This window comes from Ambystoma mexicanum, chromosome 2q (assembly GCF_040938575.1).
Source record: "Ambystoma mexicanum isolate Mex_15411 chromosome 2q, UKY_AmexF1_1, whole genome shotgun sequence".
NCBI lineage: Eukaryota > Metazoa > Chordata > Amphibia > Caudata > Ambystomatidae > Ambystoma > Ambystoma mexicanum.
Window position 1 is genome coordinate 718225516 of NC_090924.1, and position 17474 is coordinate 718242989.

Genomic DNA, 17474 nt, shown 5'->3' on the forward strand with positions numbered 1-17474 from the left:
AGCTTGTCTAAAACCCTACACACATTGAAGGCTTCACCCTGGACTGGCTAGTGGAACTCAACTGCCATCCCTCTATGAAGTCCATTACTCCCTGTCCGTGGTCAGATCACCATATCATCACCTTCATGCTCCCACTTGGCCTGCATTCCAAACACCCTACCAGGCAGCTACCGCCCTCCATGGCTCGTGGTTCCAGAAAACTAATCAAACACAGTCTCCTACCTTGGCTTGATTCCCTCAAACCCAGGTTCCTGGATGCCTCCGATCCAGAGATCCTAGCTGATCTCTATACCAACTTATGCCATCAACATCATTGCCCCTATAGCCGCCAAAAAATCTAAACCTGTAGCTCACAGTAATTCTTGGTACACCCCGGATCTACCTGATCTTAGATCTAAAAAAGACTTGCAGAAGCCGGTGGAAAAACAACCCGTCTGCTGCCTTTAAACAGAAATTCATTAACCTGTCCAAACAATATAAACAAGCCATTATCCTCCTCAAAGCTACCACATTCAACACTAGAAGAGACAATGTTAACTCAGGCACCAGATAATCATTTGCCATTTTTAGGTAACTGGAAGCCCCAGTCCCCCTAGCTTCCACCTTGATCAAAGATCTGGATACAGAAGACTCTGCTGCTAAAAACTGACATGCTGCAGAAACATTCCCGACAAACAGCTAGCCTTACAAACTCCTGCCACCCATGCGCCGACGTCCAATATCCCAGGAACCCCCCTGTTCAGTTTCAGCAAAATAACCACTCTGGATACCCCATGTATCCTAAAAAGCCTAAAGCCATCTAGGTGCAAAGGGGACGTCTGCCCGGTACTACTTAAAAGACTGCGCCGAAGCCCTGGCTCAATCAAGGCCTTCATCAACGTCTCCTTCTCTACAGGCCCTGTACCATCTAGCCTCGAAGAAGCCTGGGTTTTCCCCATCCTTAATAAAAAAAGAACCTTGCTCGACCCGAATATTCCTAACAATTACCAGCCCATTACCACAGTCCCTTTCCTACTAAAAAAAATGTGTGACAGAGCAATATATGTTCAAATCCAAAATCACCTAGAATCTAACCATATCCTAGGAGTGTCAGTCTGGCTTCCGTCCAGGCCATGGGCCAGAGTCAGTTCTCCTAGACCTTAAGAACCAGTTGGATGAGATTAGGGGTGAAGGGAAACCTGCCTTACTGCTCCTACTAGACCTTCCTGAGGCCTAGTCGACCATAATATACTATGCCACCATCTCACCTCTGCAGCCGCGTCCTAGACAGAGTCAAAGTATTTTCGGGAAATGCTTGTGCTGCGCCCCCCCCATCAGTTGCGGAGTACCCCAGGGGTCATGCGTCTCTCCAACTCTGTACAACATATTTACTAAGCCTCTCTTCGATCTCTTGGGCTCCCGGGGTATAGCATACACCAACTACGCCGACGACACCCAAATTCTCCTCCCGCACTCCGACACCTCCACCAATGACACTGCCACGCTATACTCAATGTTTACCACCATCCAAGCTTGGATTATAACCCATGGCCTCTGCCTCAACGATGAGAAGACTAACTTCTCCGTGTTGGTCCCCTCTCTGTGTTAAAGATAAAACTAGACCCTGAATATGCAACCTTCAATATTGATGGTAGACCGATCTCAGTTTCACCAGAGGTAAAAACCTCTAGGAGTATACCTTGACAACACTCTCCCTAACCCGGCAAGTAAACGCCATATCCTCCTCAGTGCCTATCCAACCAAACTACTCAACACTGCAAGACCATATCTCTCGGTTGACAGCTGCCCGAGGATCGCGCAGGCATTGGTCTGAGCTATGTTGGACTACTGCAACATACTATCCGCCGGCACATCGGCATGCAACATACAAAAATTCCAGACTATCCAAAACAACGCCCTACGAGCTGCACTAAACATTACAAGATTAGAACATGGATCTGGTGCCCAGAGAGCAGCACACTTGCTCCCCATCTGGGAAAGGATCTATTTCAAGACGCACACCATCACGCACAGGTGCATCTCCAAATCAGCCCCACCCTTTCTGGCTCAGAAAATTGTAAAGAATCAGGCGGACAGACCTACTGGAACCCCTTAAACCTATAGATTTGTACAACCCAAGTTCAAACATTCAAAAGCACGAGGGTCAAGCTTTCCAGTCATTGCCGCCAAACAATGGAATTCTCTCATACTTGCGCTCAGGGCGGAAGAATCCTACTTGGCCTTCCGCAGAGCCCTCAAACCTGGCAATTTGCTTGAAACTTGCTACTCGCTTATGTAAGCATTTGCTCGCACTATGTACCTGATGTAATGCATTCACTGTCTTTTCACTAACTCCGGGCTACATGTATCTAGCTGTCTACAGCGCCCTGATGCCTAAGGGTTTGCGTACGCTATAAAAATGAAAAAATAAAAGTTAAAACAATTGGTATTTATTCTTTGCATGTCTTCTAGAGGTTTACTAATGTAACTCTTTGTACCTCTTTGTAACCAGAAACGCCAAGTTAATGTCAGATAGGTATATTTGTGCTGCACCATTTGGCTTTGGAGGCCAAAAGAAACTCCTGGTAGCTGTTGGTGTCAAGCTAACCTCTTCTAGGCATTATCCGGGAGATAATTGGCACACAGAAATTTCGATTCCTATAGAGAGCAAAGTTATTTATTTCGTATTAACTATGCATTATGATAGCCATTGGCCTAGCAGACTATCACGTCATTGTATGCTACTATATTAGGAAATCACCTAGAAGAGATTTAAAAGTGTAATGGCCGACTACATTTACTTGTGAACATTAAAAACATTGCATTATACATGGAATTCATGTGCCGACTCCTTTTAATTGGGTGATGCCCATTACTCTGGAGCTATTTTATGTTCCTTGTCAAATCGTATTTCAGTCCACAAATATGTACACTGAAGGTCCAAGAAAAAACATTTGAAGACAACACACAGGAAATAATACACGACATAAAAGAGATAAGTAATACTGCGTTACCCAAATGTTACGTTCTTCAAAAACCTGAATATTTCAAATTCAATCATTTCCGATGAGAAGTGAACACTTATTAAAATATTAAGTCTTCAAGTTCAATTAGTTGAAAAGTATTATTGATTTTGTTGGTGTTACGGAGATCCGGTTCTCCAACACATGTACCTAAAAACTGAATATACAAGGCCAAATCCAACAGCATCCTGCTGGTAACCCCCTGCACTCCAATAGTGGAAAGGAAATAGATCTTTTGAATCAAGAAATGAAATGCTTTGAATCCAAGAGGGATGAATTATCTCGTTTTTTTTGTATAAATGTTATGATGATTCATACTTATTTGGAACCAACACGGCACAACCACTGTTATGATGTTCATTAATGATTACATTATTTCGAACCGTTTTTGTGTTTCCGTTGTATTATGTTTTTTTATTGAAAAGGGATTCCACTCGTTTTTTTTTTTCATAAGTTACATTTAGGTCCGTTTTTTTTTAATAATTCTTATGAAGTCTTATGGTAGCCTTATAGACATAATTCATGTCATTTAGCGTCTTACTGTGGAACACTTATTTGAACATTGACAGATTGAGAAAGATGTGGTTTTACTGATTAAGAGAAGACACACGAAGGGAATGAATACTGACAAGTAATTGTAATGTTTTCATACATTTGATAACAATATTTGAAGGACAAATTACTGAAATGTTTCAAATGAATGACTCAAAGTGGATTTTGTGTGTATGTCTTTAGTTCGCAGGCTGTATCAATATAGGAGATATGTTGTATATATAAACAATTTCCAATTAATGTAATTTTTGTTATTTTTGGAGAAAATATTTTACTCCAAGGACGAACAAATGACATTGTGGCTGTCACATTGAATATTGAACTAAGTTGCATTTTATTGCATTACAAATGACAACTAGGTCTTTAAACGCTGGCTCTATTTAAATCAGTTAAAGATCACATAAGCAGAATGTCTTCATTTCAAAATGGAGAAAAACTACACCGAGCTCCATGGTAACATGCACACTATAGACATTCTATAAACAGGATTAAGTAGGTTATGGGAAAGGTGCGAGTGCTTGAGGTCTTTGGGAGAATAACGATGGCGGTTTCCTTTTGGACTCCTTCCCAAGAACGCACATGCTCGCTTTGCAGTGGTGGGTTTGCTCAGTATAAAATCTTTCTAACACAACATAATGCAACTTATAACGTTTGCGCAAGCATTCAGTCAGTGTTTTCATTTGATACAGTAGTGACACAATGGAAGCTTAATCCCAGCACAGGATTAAAAAATGCTCCAAGCCATTTAGTTCCCGATTCTACCCTAGGAGATCCTGGTTAGCTAACCGGCAACAGCTCTAAGGAGATACTTTGGTCCTCAAAGGCAACTGGTGCCTTAAACATGCACCTGTGACATCAACTTTGAGTGATTGAGTATGCTAATAAAGAAGAAGTAGAAAATATCTAGGACACATTGAAACATAAAGGGAAAAACCTAAGTGTGCATTTCATGTGCAAGTTAGATGTATAGAGTAATGTGTACCCGCTCCTGGTTCCTCAGCGACGGCAGCCGCTTGCTGGGTGTTGTCTGGCATCCAGGAGCAAGCTAGTTTTTGATCCGGCCCATCAAGCCTTAATTTCGAACCCTGCAGGGAATTGCTAACTGGTCACAATGTAAAATGCATGCAAATCTAGAACGATGAAGCTGGAGTGATTTATTTTGGGAAAAAACACCTGCATGTCTATTGAGTTTGAGATTCAGGACAATCAAAATTGTTTACAAGCTTTTAATTTATTAAAAGGGGATTTGCACACATTCCACATTTTGTCAAATGACAGCATGTTCATTGGCTATTAATCAGGTTTGTGATATTACTCGAAGTCAAGATAACATCTATTTCAATCTGTACAGTTGATAAAGTTGCATGTTTTATTGCGCTTACAATGCCTTTTGTAATCATAAACCTTGTGCGTGTTGTTTGTATCATGAAATGTTACCTTTATTGTTGCACAATGCAACATTTTATCTCATCTTTCTAGACATAAAGAAGGCTTTTCCTCTGGCAATACCCTTCCAATGTTGTTCCATGGTTAGAGGCTTCAAATCAATTTTAGGTTATCTGTCAGCTTTACCAGTTCTTACTTTTCAGACAAATGTTGAATCTATGCAAGTAACCTTAGGGAAAATCTTAGTGTGGAACCTTATTTCCACATATGTTCAGATTTATAAAAAGTCCAAGTTCATCCTTATCCCATGATAATTCACATCAAGTTGAAGTGTTAGCCTGAGCTATAGTGGAAACCTGTACATTAACTCCTAGGCAGACATATATACACTTTCAAGGACCACTCAACTTTACTTTTGAATGTGAAGGTAAATATTATAGGCATCTGTACTAGTTAATGATCACACATTCCTCAATATCTATCAGAACTGGAGAATATGTTTGGATGCATAACCTTGGTGCTTTTGTAAGCATCCCAGCCACATTCCATCAGTCTTTTAAATTTAAAATCCTATGGAAAACTTAAAACGGTATTTGATTCCTAAGCAAGTCAAACGAATAACAATGTTGCCATCTCCCAGCTATTTGTAATATCATTTTCCTGTGATGGGCAGCCATTTCATACAGTGGAGCATGGAGTTCTTACCTCCCATCTTGCATTATTATTTGTAGTTCAGATCATATGTATTTTAGCTAGGATTGTTGTCTTTGGCAAGTGACCGTCTTATGTCTTGTATACATGTTTTTATGTACTCCCATATGCCAGCGGGTCCCCAGTGCGCATTATAAAATAATATAAAAAACTAAACTAGTGCTGATCTGGTATATTAGTAGATAAAGTTGCCAAATGTTTGTAGTTGAATAAAAGGCATGTGTTTCAATGATAAGCAATAGTTTAATGTTTCAGTGCCAAAAAACAAATTTGAACCAGGATGCAAAATGTGCACTCATCACTAGCCATTGGTTACTATTTGACTCTTGGCGAGTAAGAAATGTTGTGCTATCCGTATGTATAGAATTGAAGTGGCAAGTGACTTTTTATGGATGGCTAGTAGCTTGCAACTAGAACTGTTTTCCCCTGGAGGAACCAGGTAACTATTTCCCCCATGTTTACATGACCACGCAATCACAGCTCTTTACACCCAAGATCTCATATAGCAGGCAGGGACATCAATGTTTAGGAGTTACATTTTACAAATAAATCATGCAAAATATGTAATATGTTTACTTATTTTAAATCACCCTGCAGTTGTCTGGCAGCTACCTCAAGCCGGCCGGCCTCAATGGCATATACGAACTGTTGTACTCAGAAAGTACTCAGAAAGTAATATTCACATAATTTTTAGTATTCATGGTGGAGGAGGACGATGATCGATAGAGTTGAAATCCCTTCTCTTACATGTAACCTAAGCTCAGTGATGGATCTTAATAAAGCATCATTCTTCACCAACCAAACCTTTCCCGAGCATCTTTGGACTTCTGTTATTAAATTCTTCGTTCCAATCAATTTTCCAAATGTTTAATAGGCCATCACAAATGTCATCCAAAGAAAGCTTGCATCTGGAGAGGCGTTGCAGGCAGGATCAGGAGCCATAAAGCTATGTTGTCTATAATGTGGTTCACGAAATCTATATTAACCTCTTTTGGCATGTATGAACCTCGGACTTCAGTGGCTGTACGTTTCTTTGCTGACATAAAGGAAGGCAAGGCATTCCTTCTATATGACTTTCTGCTCCTCTTTGGAAACCTTTGCTAAAATCTTCATAATTTTGGCAGTTTTCTTCTGCGATGCATCTGAAGTGAAGAGACGCCAATGATGCTAATGTGGTCTGTCCCTAGCCTCGTCATGCATTTCCCCCCTATTCCCGTCTTTTTATATGCATAGCTTTCAAGTGAGCAACCATGCAGATGTCATTAAGCCAGTTTAATCTGGTTTTAAACACAATGCAGAAGTTCACTGAAATCACAATTCATTGCATAACCATGCTGATCGCCGTTTCTGGTGGCCATATTCCCTGTATGGAGTCAGCTGTGACATTATTGACCCATTTAGGAGAAATGGAGTATTCGAATTCCTTCTCCTGCAAATCGATCTATGATAATTTCTCCTGTGACTTTGCAACCTTTAAACTAATATGTTTACCCCAATATGCAGACATGGACATTTCATACAACAAACCTGGGTAACAGTCTGACCCTTGCTTGGACAACAGTTCTGCTGTTTTTTAAAGGACAGAAGCAAAAACAGGGTTGGTCCAGAGATGAGAGCAATTTGTCTGTACCCTTAGACATAAAATGAGACCAAATATACAATAACAATTCGCTTACTCCTGTACCATGGGGGTATCCCGCTATACTTTTGTTTGCATAGCAACCATCAGTGATAGTCTGGCTGATGTTAATGACATGAACAAGAACAAATCAAACTTTCCTGCTGGTAAATCCCCCACCCAAATTCCAATCGAGGATGCACACAACTCTTGCCATCAATTTAAAACATGTAATTAACATAAACGTACATAAAATAGGTTTTCAAATACTTTTTTTAATTAAGTCAAAGTAATTATAGCACTATAAGCCGTTCTGAAACAAATTAAATGATAAAGTATATATTTACTCTGTTTGCATACATTACAATGATGTTGCACATGGAGTTGTTCTCTTACCAATAGGAACAATATTCAAAATAAATTAAGTGATTTCTCGTATGTAGTGTTTTGTTTCCGGAACTAGAACTTGATTGTAATTGAAGAACGCATTTTGGACATATTTTCCATCTTCAAGCATGACTGGTGAACATAATGTCCCAACAACTAAAAATTGTTTTGCTCTTTCTTACCCAGCGGTATTGGGGTTCTAATGTTATGGGTATTGCTCACTTCTTTGACAAACATCTTGATACTGTGTTTTGATATATCTGCACATACATTGCTTGGAAATTACAAACCTTTAAACTAATTACTAGTAAAATTGCCTCCATATTTCATATTGGGTAAAACAGAGAATTCTTGATTCACCTTAAATAGTGAAAAGATATCTTGTAAATGAGATACAATGGAAAGGTTAAGCATGTAAAGCAACATTTATCGCTACCCGATCATTATTTCCACTAAAAAAAGGAAACAAGAGTCTTCCTAGCATCAGTTATCACGATGGTGGCTGTCTTTTGGACTCCTTCCCCTGGACACATGCTCGTCTTCACCTACCAGCCTGGAAGTGGAAGGGGATACAGTGAAGGGGACTGAATAAGATCTGACTGCAGCCTTTCGAAATTCAATGAGACCTTCAGCCCTTCAAATTTACATGAGGCAATGTAATAATTTCCACATCTTCTTGCAGAAGGTTTTTTGATGGGCCTCTATTGTTTGAAAGTCAAGCGAGCAGCCATCCAAATAGTTCTGGGGATCTTCTTTCAGGTTGAGAATGAGGCTTTGCACTTCCTGCCCAACTTCAAAACCGAAGTTAATCTTTCCTTTAGTCATTGGAACATGCCCGAAATCCTTAAATCACTATATATTTCTCCACGGTTTAAAAAAAAAATCCCTGTGTTGACCCTATCCTTATGGGAAATGATCATCCAATAGCTCAGGCTCCCTGATTTGTCAAGGTGTTGGGAAAGTAGGTAACAACTCAGCTCGAAGATGTCATTGAGCTTAATGGTATTTTTATTTATTTTTTTATGTGTTATGGCTGTAAGAATACAGCCATTCAAATACACAGATAATAAAACACAAAAAAATAAACACGTCACATTCGTTTTCCAACATTGGAAAAAAAAAGATCATTTCCACCCCCCTTACATTTACACCATTTTCGTAATTCAAATCAAATAATGATTCACAAGATTTACAATCATACTGTTAACATTAAAATCAAAGAAATTCATGACCATCAAAATAAAAAAAGCACAGCTTCTAATCATCAAGCCCCATAATCATAAAAGTGGCCTTGTTAAGTTTTTGAATCGATCAATACATATATCATTAGCTTTCAGATCTTACAGTTTGAGCTCAAATTCCTGTTTCAATTATTTGTTTTTGTTCCACATCCTCTCCGTTAGTCATATCCAGCAAATTCAAAGACTACATAAAAGGTCATCATAGCAATATTAATTCCTGATTTTTGACTATCATACAGAGCATTCCATAATACATCAGTATCTGCTATTTGATATCCTTCAAACATGTGCTTAAAAAGTCTCACTCTCGTAGTTATTAGTGCGGGACATTCAACGATAAGGTGTTTTATTGTCTCCATTTGTGCTACCATAGAACAGAATCTGCAGTACCCATTTTGTCTGCATTTCCTCCATAAACAATATCTCATTAGTATACCATAAATTCATCCTTATTCTCATATATAATAAAATTCCCTGACCCCAAACGGAGGTTATCATATACTGTTCTGCACAATGCAATTTATTTTATTTAGTTTCTTGTTTCAGCTCCATAAACAAGGATGGGAGTAACATTTAGTTTAAAGAATATCATAACAGGCAAAAGCAAGAATTTTCCATACTTTGCCAGTACGATAAGAGCCTGGGAAATCCCTGTCCTCAACTTTATTTCTAGGTCTCGATATGATGGCCTATCATTTAGATAATGGCTAATAGAGAGGTCCAGGTACTTATATTCGAGCACGACTTCCATGTTGTCATTCTGGAGAAGCCAAGGTCTCGCTTTGCAATATTTTTTCTTGTTCATACCCAATATCATGATTTTACATTTTGCTTGATTGATTGATCCTCAACAAATTTGCATCCGCAAACGCACCAAGCTGAGGAAGGAGTGCACGCAATCCCCTGGGAATTCTAGCCAGCAGCACAAGGTCGTCGGCATAGAACAACCAGGGTACCGCCTGCCCCCTCCACTCCCAGCTAGTCCGAGACAACCCCAGCAAAGTCAATGCACATATCAGCAACAACAAAATTAAACAGTGCGCTGGCCAAAATGCAAACTTGCTTAAGGCTTCTAAAAGTCTGAAAGGGTTCTGATAAGTTACCATGAATGAACAGCCCGATTTGCACCATAGTCTGCGAGTGTAACTCATTAATCCAAAATGCCAAATATTCAGGATAGCCGGCTCAAAATAAATTTCTCATTAAGAGACCTCTGCACACAGAATCAAAGGCAGCCTGAAAAATCGATTAAAGCTAGATAAACAGGCTGCCCTTTCAACCGTTCTTGGATCTTTATTGCTTGTAATACGTGCAAGTTTATAGCAGTGCCCATACCCGGCACAAAACCTGTTTGATTTGGATCTCTCAGATTAGCAGAATCAAGCCACTCGTTTAAATCTCTAAGGAGAAGCCTTGCAAAGAGTTTGTTTGGGCCATCCAGGAGGGTTATTGGCCTATAATTTGAGGGATTGGTACCATCACCCTTCTTGTATATTGGTATAGTAATTGATTTCCTCCAAGAAGGGGGTAATCGGCACGTCCCAACAACTTGAAAAAATGTTTTCAAAAGAATATGAGCCCAGGCCAGCGATGTTGTTTGATGGAATAATTGGATAGCCAGTCTGGCCCCGGCGCTCTAGAAGTGGAAAGCTTAGAGATATAATACAGGACATCCTCCAGGTCAAAGTGGAACTGCTCAGTTTGCCAGCCAAGATTATAATCAACAGAGCCCATCAAAGGCGTACGGGCATTGAGCGTTGTTATATTTTGCCCAAACTTCCTCTGAAATAGGGTTTGAGAGGCCAGCTGTACTTTGCCATGCACATTTTTCAATAAAGACCAAATCTTGGTTGAGCTCTTGGAGGGTAGCATTAGCATATTTTCTGCATCCTATTAATATAATAAAGCACGCCTGGCTCTAATGCAATTTTTGAATTTACATGATGGATTTAAATTGTCTAGTCATAGCTGGAGCCGTTAAAAGGCAGGTTCTCCTTTTATCTGCCCTGTACTGTGCTTTCCTCATGGCCACTTCGTGGTCATAGATATGTAAACTAGGCTTTAATGTTTTAATTGCAGCATTTTTTCTGGTTTTAAAGATTTGCATGGTGTCTACATACGATGTAGATTCTCCAGGTGCCCGTGGTACCACCTACATTTGAGGCCTGGCAAAGTTTCCTCATGAAGACCTCCAATGTATGGGAGTCCAGTGGAACCTCTTTTGGGCACTGCTCAAAGTCATGCCAGAGGCTAGAGAAGGATTCAGAGTTTTTCTCTGGTTGGTCCAAAACCACAGAGGTGTTAAAATATCATGATCACTAACCGTTTGGGAGATGATCTGAAACTGAGTGATCAGGTTAAACAACCCACCGTTAACGTAAATGTAATCAATCAGGGCCTCTTGGCGCCCTCTATGCCACGTGCTAGCGGGAGGAATGTCACCCTGCATCCCCCCGCCCCCCCATTTAGCATATGTAACTGCCGATCCTTCAATAATAGGTTCCACTGTTTGGCCAAAGGAGAGAGAACTACCAGGTTGGGCAATGCAAGTAATATTTAAAACGCCTATTGTAACATGATACTAACAGTAGTCAGGTCCAACAGTTCCTCTACAGCAATCATATTCATGCAGGAGATTATTCTTAGAACTTGGAACACCCGAGGCATTAAGCATCTTACAAGAGGCCAAGGAACAAGTAAGGATAGTCTCGGGTAGTTAATGCCGATTATTTGGCCTATCGCGAATTGTAGCAAAGCCCACATTGTGCTTTGATTTCCCACCTTGTTGACTTACTGATTAATACTTTGAGAATTATTGGTTACTGATATATACTGTTTCCCCAAGGTAGGCACATGTTGATGATCAAAGGAGGACTGGTTTATCAAAAGAAAACCCAATTGATACAATTCAGCTCTAGCCAGCCACAGTGCATTTTTTACCAGCCCAGACTTCAACCACAATTTAACAATTGAAAGATCGTATTGGTGAATAAATTCTATTTGCTCAATATCACTCGATGATAGACCCTCTAAGGCCGGTACATCCGCAAAGATATTCAATATCGACTGTCTATTTGGATTGAAAGCAGGGAAAGGGTGCGAGCGACACTGCAGTATCAGATAATTCAAGTTGTGCCTTCTCGATAGGGGCCTAAGCACTTGCCTTGGAAGAGAGGCCGGTTGAGGCAGTTGCTGAATTTGGTTATTGTGGCCATCAGTCAATCTTGAGGTCTGATTGTTTAATACTTCCCCTCTAGGAAATACAGCCTCTTGTTTATTAGCTTGGGAGGAAAAGCAATGGAGAGATTGTGCAATTTTCTCTCTCCAACCCTCCAAGATTAACATATTGTCTGAAATTGGCTCTGCAGGTCTGCTGGGCTCCAATTTCCCTACCTGTCTCACAGTGTGTAGAGTTACCTTTGGGGATGCCGGCAAAACAATCAGACACACTGCATCTCTCATACCTTCCTCATTTCGGGGAGGGAGCTACGATGATTCACCTTGCTGTTCACTTATCAGGACTAAGGGGTCCAAGGGCTCATAGGCAAAAGCTTGGTCCTGTTAATGAGGGAGCTGAACAGCTCTCTGTGACAAGACCTTTCGATATTTATTGGCAATAGCAGTCCGTGCTAATGCCACAGCTGATTTAGGCATGGTCAAAGTTTGTATAAATTGTCGAGCACCTGTGATTTTGCTTCCAGTCACTGTTTTGACATTGTTGGCCTTTTTTTTCATTAAAATAGGCTGAGCTGTCGGGACAGAGTTCTTTTAATCAAATATAGAATAGGTTGGCGTAGAGATGTTGTCTGTGACACCTTTTATTTTTTGCTCCGCCCCCTCCACCGTCAGTGAATTTAGGGTCCACCTGCTTATCATCAGTTTTATCAGTCGTTTTTAGCCTTTTCTTTCTTTAAACAGGATTGGACTGGCTGACAGTCTCTGTCCGATTCAGTGATTTTAATTTTGCAGGGAAGTCATGCAAGGGTTCCTTATTGTTATCAAGGTTTTTTTTTATTCAAATTTGGGTCGCTGGGGCTTACTATTTTTTTCCTACTATCCATTGCTTGTTGATCGAGGGTGCAATCAATACGCAAGATTTCTCCGGGTGTTATGCTTGATACGACAGATTTAGTTGGTTTGACTGGTTGGTTCAGCTTGCGATTATGCAGTCTTTCACAGCACAGACAATGTATTAACCCCATTTGTTTTATCCCGAGTCAATTGTGATAAAAGCATGTGTTGGACATTCATTTTAGTATCCAGGGTCTCAGAGAAAATAGAGCAACATTCATTGTTTGTAAGGATGTCTTCAACCCCAGGACAAAGTTCCCAGGAGCACACTGTGGCAAGGTTATTGGTAAAACTCACTTATGTCTTGGTGTAGGTTGGGTGTATGAAATTGACAAACCGAGGAGTTATGCGCCGTGGGAGAGAATATTATCAGGGATTGGGATAGGTCTCGTATCTGTGGGGTCACATGATTATGGTGCATGACCAGGAGAGGATCTGCACGATTCAGGCGACAAGGGTCTACTATTTTTATTTGCCTCAATATACTCATTATTTGAGGGTAGAGCAGAAGCACCAGCCATACCTTTTTCTTGGTCGTCAACTATATAATTGGGGAGAGAAGTCCCACCCTCCTCTTGATGATTTCTAGCGTCATTCGGACTCAAATTGGTGACAAAATCTATTTGTGAGGCTATGAATCAGGGGACGTGTGCATTAAATCCACTTCCTCGCTAACCACCTTGGCAGAGTTATTTTAGAAATCTAGGAGGGGGAGCCTGGCGGCTTCCGGGGGCTGCAGATCGACGGACTCCACCGAGGGCACAAAAGGTACGTACGTCAGACATTCGAGAGAGGGAACATGTGGTTGAAGCCGATTAACTGTTGCGGGACAAGTGAATAGTCCGAGTTGTAGATTTCGGCATTGCCACCGCCTCAGCAGCGCAAGCAGCAATTACGCTGGCAGCCGGTTAACCGGCAGTTAACGACCCTAACATCACAGGGAAAGAGTAGAAAGGAAAAGGTACGCCACACGGCCCTAAGGACGCTGCGTCGCATTAGGCGTGTGAAGGATAGTATAATCAACGACCTTAATCAGTACAACCCATAAAGAATTAACAGACAGTGACAGGCAGAGTACAACACAAATCTGCAAACAGTATGCTGGAACGGCCAGTTATTGAACAATAAACAATATAATTTAGGGTCAATTTATAAACAAATACCTCACACTGCCCACTACCCGCTGCCAGCCGACAGCACTTCCCAAAGCACTTACACCAAATGCGCATGCGCATAATGCACACGCCCAGTGCTTAAATGGATTCCTGGGGAAAAGGGCCGGAGTCTCACACGTTCAAAAATGGGGATAAATATAGATATATATTAATATCTCAGTCTTCAACATATACTTATAGTGTCCTTTACATGTAAGATTCCTTGGATTATCACAGCAGGAAACGCGCTTGGAGCCTCCACAGCCGACAGCACTTCCCAAAAGCACTTACTCCAAATGAGCTTAGTGGCATCTTGGATGAATTTCAATCTGGCTTTGGTCACAAGCACAGCAACAAGTCTGCATTGGTCACGGTGTGAGACAACATTTTGTTCACGGTTGATGCTGGTCAATTGATCCTGTTGGTAAATATAATTGTTCTTTTCTAACACGCTTAATAACAATGACTGGTTTCTATGTTCGGGATTCAAACCTGTGTTGCGCTGCGTTGTCTTGCTTCCAAGTAAACAAGATGCCCCTGAGCTATCCCCGCTCATGATGGATCAACCCGCAGCATTTGATACTGTGGATCATGCTATTCTGGTATCTCAGTTGAAAGCCGCGATTGGAATGCAAAGCTCTGCTCTAGCATGGTTTAAACATTTTCTTGGACGGAGACAGCAAGTGGTCAGGTTGGGACAATATAATTCTGGATCGCTATCCAGTAATTGTGTGATGCCACAGGGTTCTCCCCTCTCACCATTGTCGTTTAATGTTTATGTACAGCCTCAGATGCCCCACCTTTGTTTTTAATGGAATGTATTCCAGCGCAGATGATACACAGCTCTATGTGAAAGTAGACTGTTGTTCTTATACTTTTGGGTCCCTTGAGTGTTTAAGAGCCGTACAACAAGGGATGACCGTTAATGATCAAAGGTCCTCAGAGATTTCACCCCCCTCAGAGATTTCGCCCCTTCATCCCAATCCTTTTGGATGTCCTAATTTCCTATTCCAGAAGGTTAAGAATCTTGGGTTATTGCGGGACGCTGATCTGTCTCTCACTGTGCAGATCAATGAATTTGTTAAGAGTATCTTTTTATAGGTTACAGCTACTAAGAAAGAGACTCTTAATTTGTTTCTGCAGTGTTACATGCTCAAGTGGTGGAGGTGCTCAAAAACCCATACCTTGACTATGCTGACAGTCCCTGTACGTGTATCGCTAAGAACCACACAAGATGCAATCTGTCACAAAAATGCTGCTGTGCATTTATTTTTACACTTGCCAAAGTTTCTACCGATCATAAAAAACTCCACTGGCTACCTTTCCAGCAGAAAATTACGTTTAAATTGCTCTGTTTTATGTTCAAGTGTTTGCATGGTGTGTGGCTCCTCCTTATCTATGCAAGAAAACTTTCCAATACTGTTCAACCCGTTCAATGGGATCGGAGGACAAGAACCTTTTTGGGGTGCCTCGCTCTCGATTCTACTCCCATAGTGATAGATTTTTTGCAGCTGCAGGCCTGAAGTTGTGGATCTTCCCTCCTTTGGACCTCCGCAACATCAATGCCCTTATACAGTTTAGGAAAAAAAATGCAACCTTTCTTTTTCATGGAGTCCTTTGTAGTATCATCTGCACCCAGATACAGGTTTCCTGTGTGGTTCTCCTGGCAGGTACACTCAATACAAATCCAGAAAATTACCAACTGGTGAGACATCTGAAGTTGCAAGCTACCAGCCGGCTATTTAAAGTCACTTTCTGCCTAAAGTCTATACATACACACATCACACCAAGTCTTACTCCGCAAGAATCCATTATCACTAGCAGATGGCTAGTGTCAAGTGCACATTATGCACCTTGTATTAAGGCCATACTAGCCTCGTGCCCTTAGGTATCACCCATTGGTGTTAAAATCTCTGCAAGGCCCTCCGTTTGAGCCCCTCACAGAATTCCCACTAACTTATTTTCCATGGAAAGTCACGATTATTTGATCCCTTTCCTCTGGGGAGTTGAGGACACGATTGACCTAACAACACATACCAGAGTAGTCCGCGCAGAATTATACTTTAAACAGGTCCTGTGTTTTTGCTAAAGATTCTTATGCCTTATTCAGAAAATGTGCCTTCCTCCTTGTTCCATCTTCCGGTATAACAGATTCTATTCAAAAATATACACATGAGTATGCGATACATCCAATAGACATTAATGGATCAACAACCCAAAAAAGTAGCCCTTACCCTAACATCTTCTGGAAGGATTACTGAAAAAAAAGAATTCCACTGCGAGCCCTTAGGTTAAGGTGGGAAGTGTACACAGAGAGGCACAACAAAAGCTGCGTGAGGAATCCCCATTACACAAAGTCAAAGTTCAAAACAAACTCCTGCTAATAGCCCGAGATAGCCTGGTTAGCTTGACACCAACAAGTATGAGGCTCCATTTACTTCAGGTCCATTAATCCCTTTAGAGGTGAGCTGGTGTCGTACACCTATCTATGTCTGTAAAAAGGAGCACCAGGACACAGCTACAAGACATTGGAAGCACAGCTCGTCATATCAATGGCCAAAACGCGTTTCCATCGCATGTTAAAGTTAGATGTAGCTCCTAATTCCCCAAATGAAATGCCTACTTACTGGAAGATGTTTGTACGTCCTGATCATCAAATCTGTATTGCGATCACTGCAATTCCTATTCTCATTAAATACATTCGTCAATCTGACCACCAAGGAACCAGAAAGATAAAGGAAAGTAGTGTTCAAAGTTGCAGGAATCAGCAACTGAACCGCTTCCTGGAAAGCTTGGGTAGATGCAAGATTGGATCAATTAGATACCCTGCTGGTTCGTAGCACCTATTCTCATCAACAATCATAGATTGGAGTCGTTTGAAGAGCCTGAGTTGGGTGGGAAAGGAGAGGCATATACCTTGGATACTCTTTCTGAATGCTACGAATTAAGACATCTTTCACTTAGTTCTAAATGTGACAAGAGCAACCAGTCCTGTGTTCCACAATGGGATGCAGTCAGAAAAAGCACACAGAAATTCTAGGGAAAAAAGTGTGTTTACATTCATTGCAACAATGATTCTCCCCTTAAGCATATCTCCCCGTTTGGGTTCTCTTACATCACCAATGGAGAAGTTGGCCAGATGGTCTAGAAATTCTCTGAGAAACTGCAATTGGTTCGTTCAGTGATTTGGGTACTTCGGGGAAAGATGTTTGTGTTTGATTCAGGTAGAACCACCTGACATCTCTGGGAACGGCACTTGCTAGAACAGCTCAATACACAATCGAGACAGTCAATGGCTTTGCCTGGATGGTTTGTTTACAAGAGACCAACTTTCACCTCTTGCGAGCGACTG

At 41.1% G+C, this 17474-nt stretch overlaps 1 protein-coding gene across 1 annotated transcript in view; it reads right to left on the reverse strand.

Moving 5' to 3' along the window:
- Nucleotides 1–17474, reverse strand: part of PAXIP1 (PAX interacting protein 1) — a 584896-nt gene that overhangs the window by 566989 nt on the left and 433 nt on the right. The window lies entirely within an intron of this gene.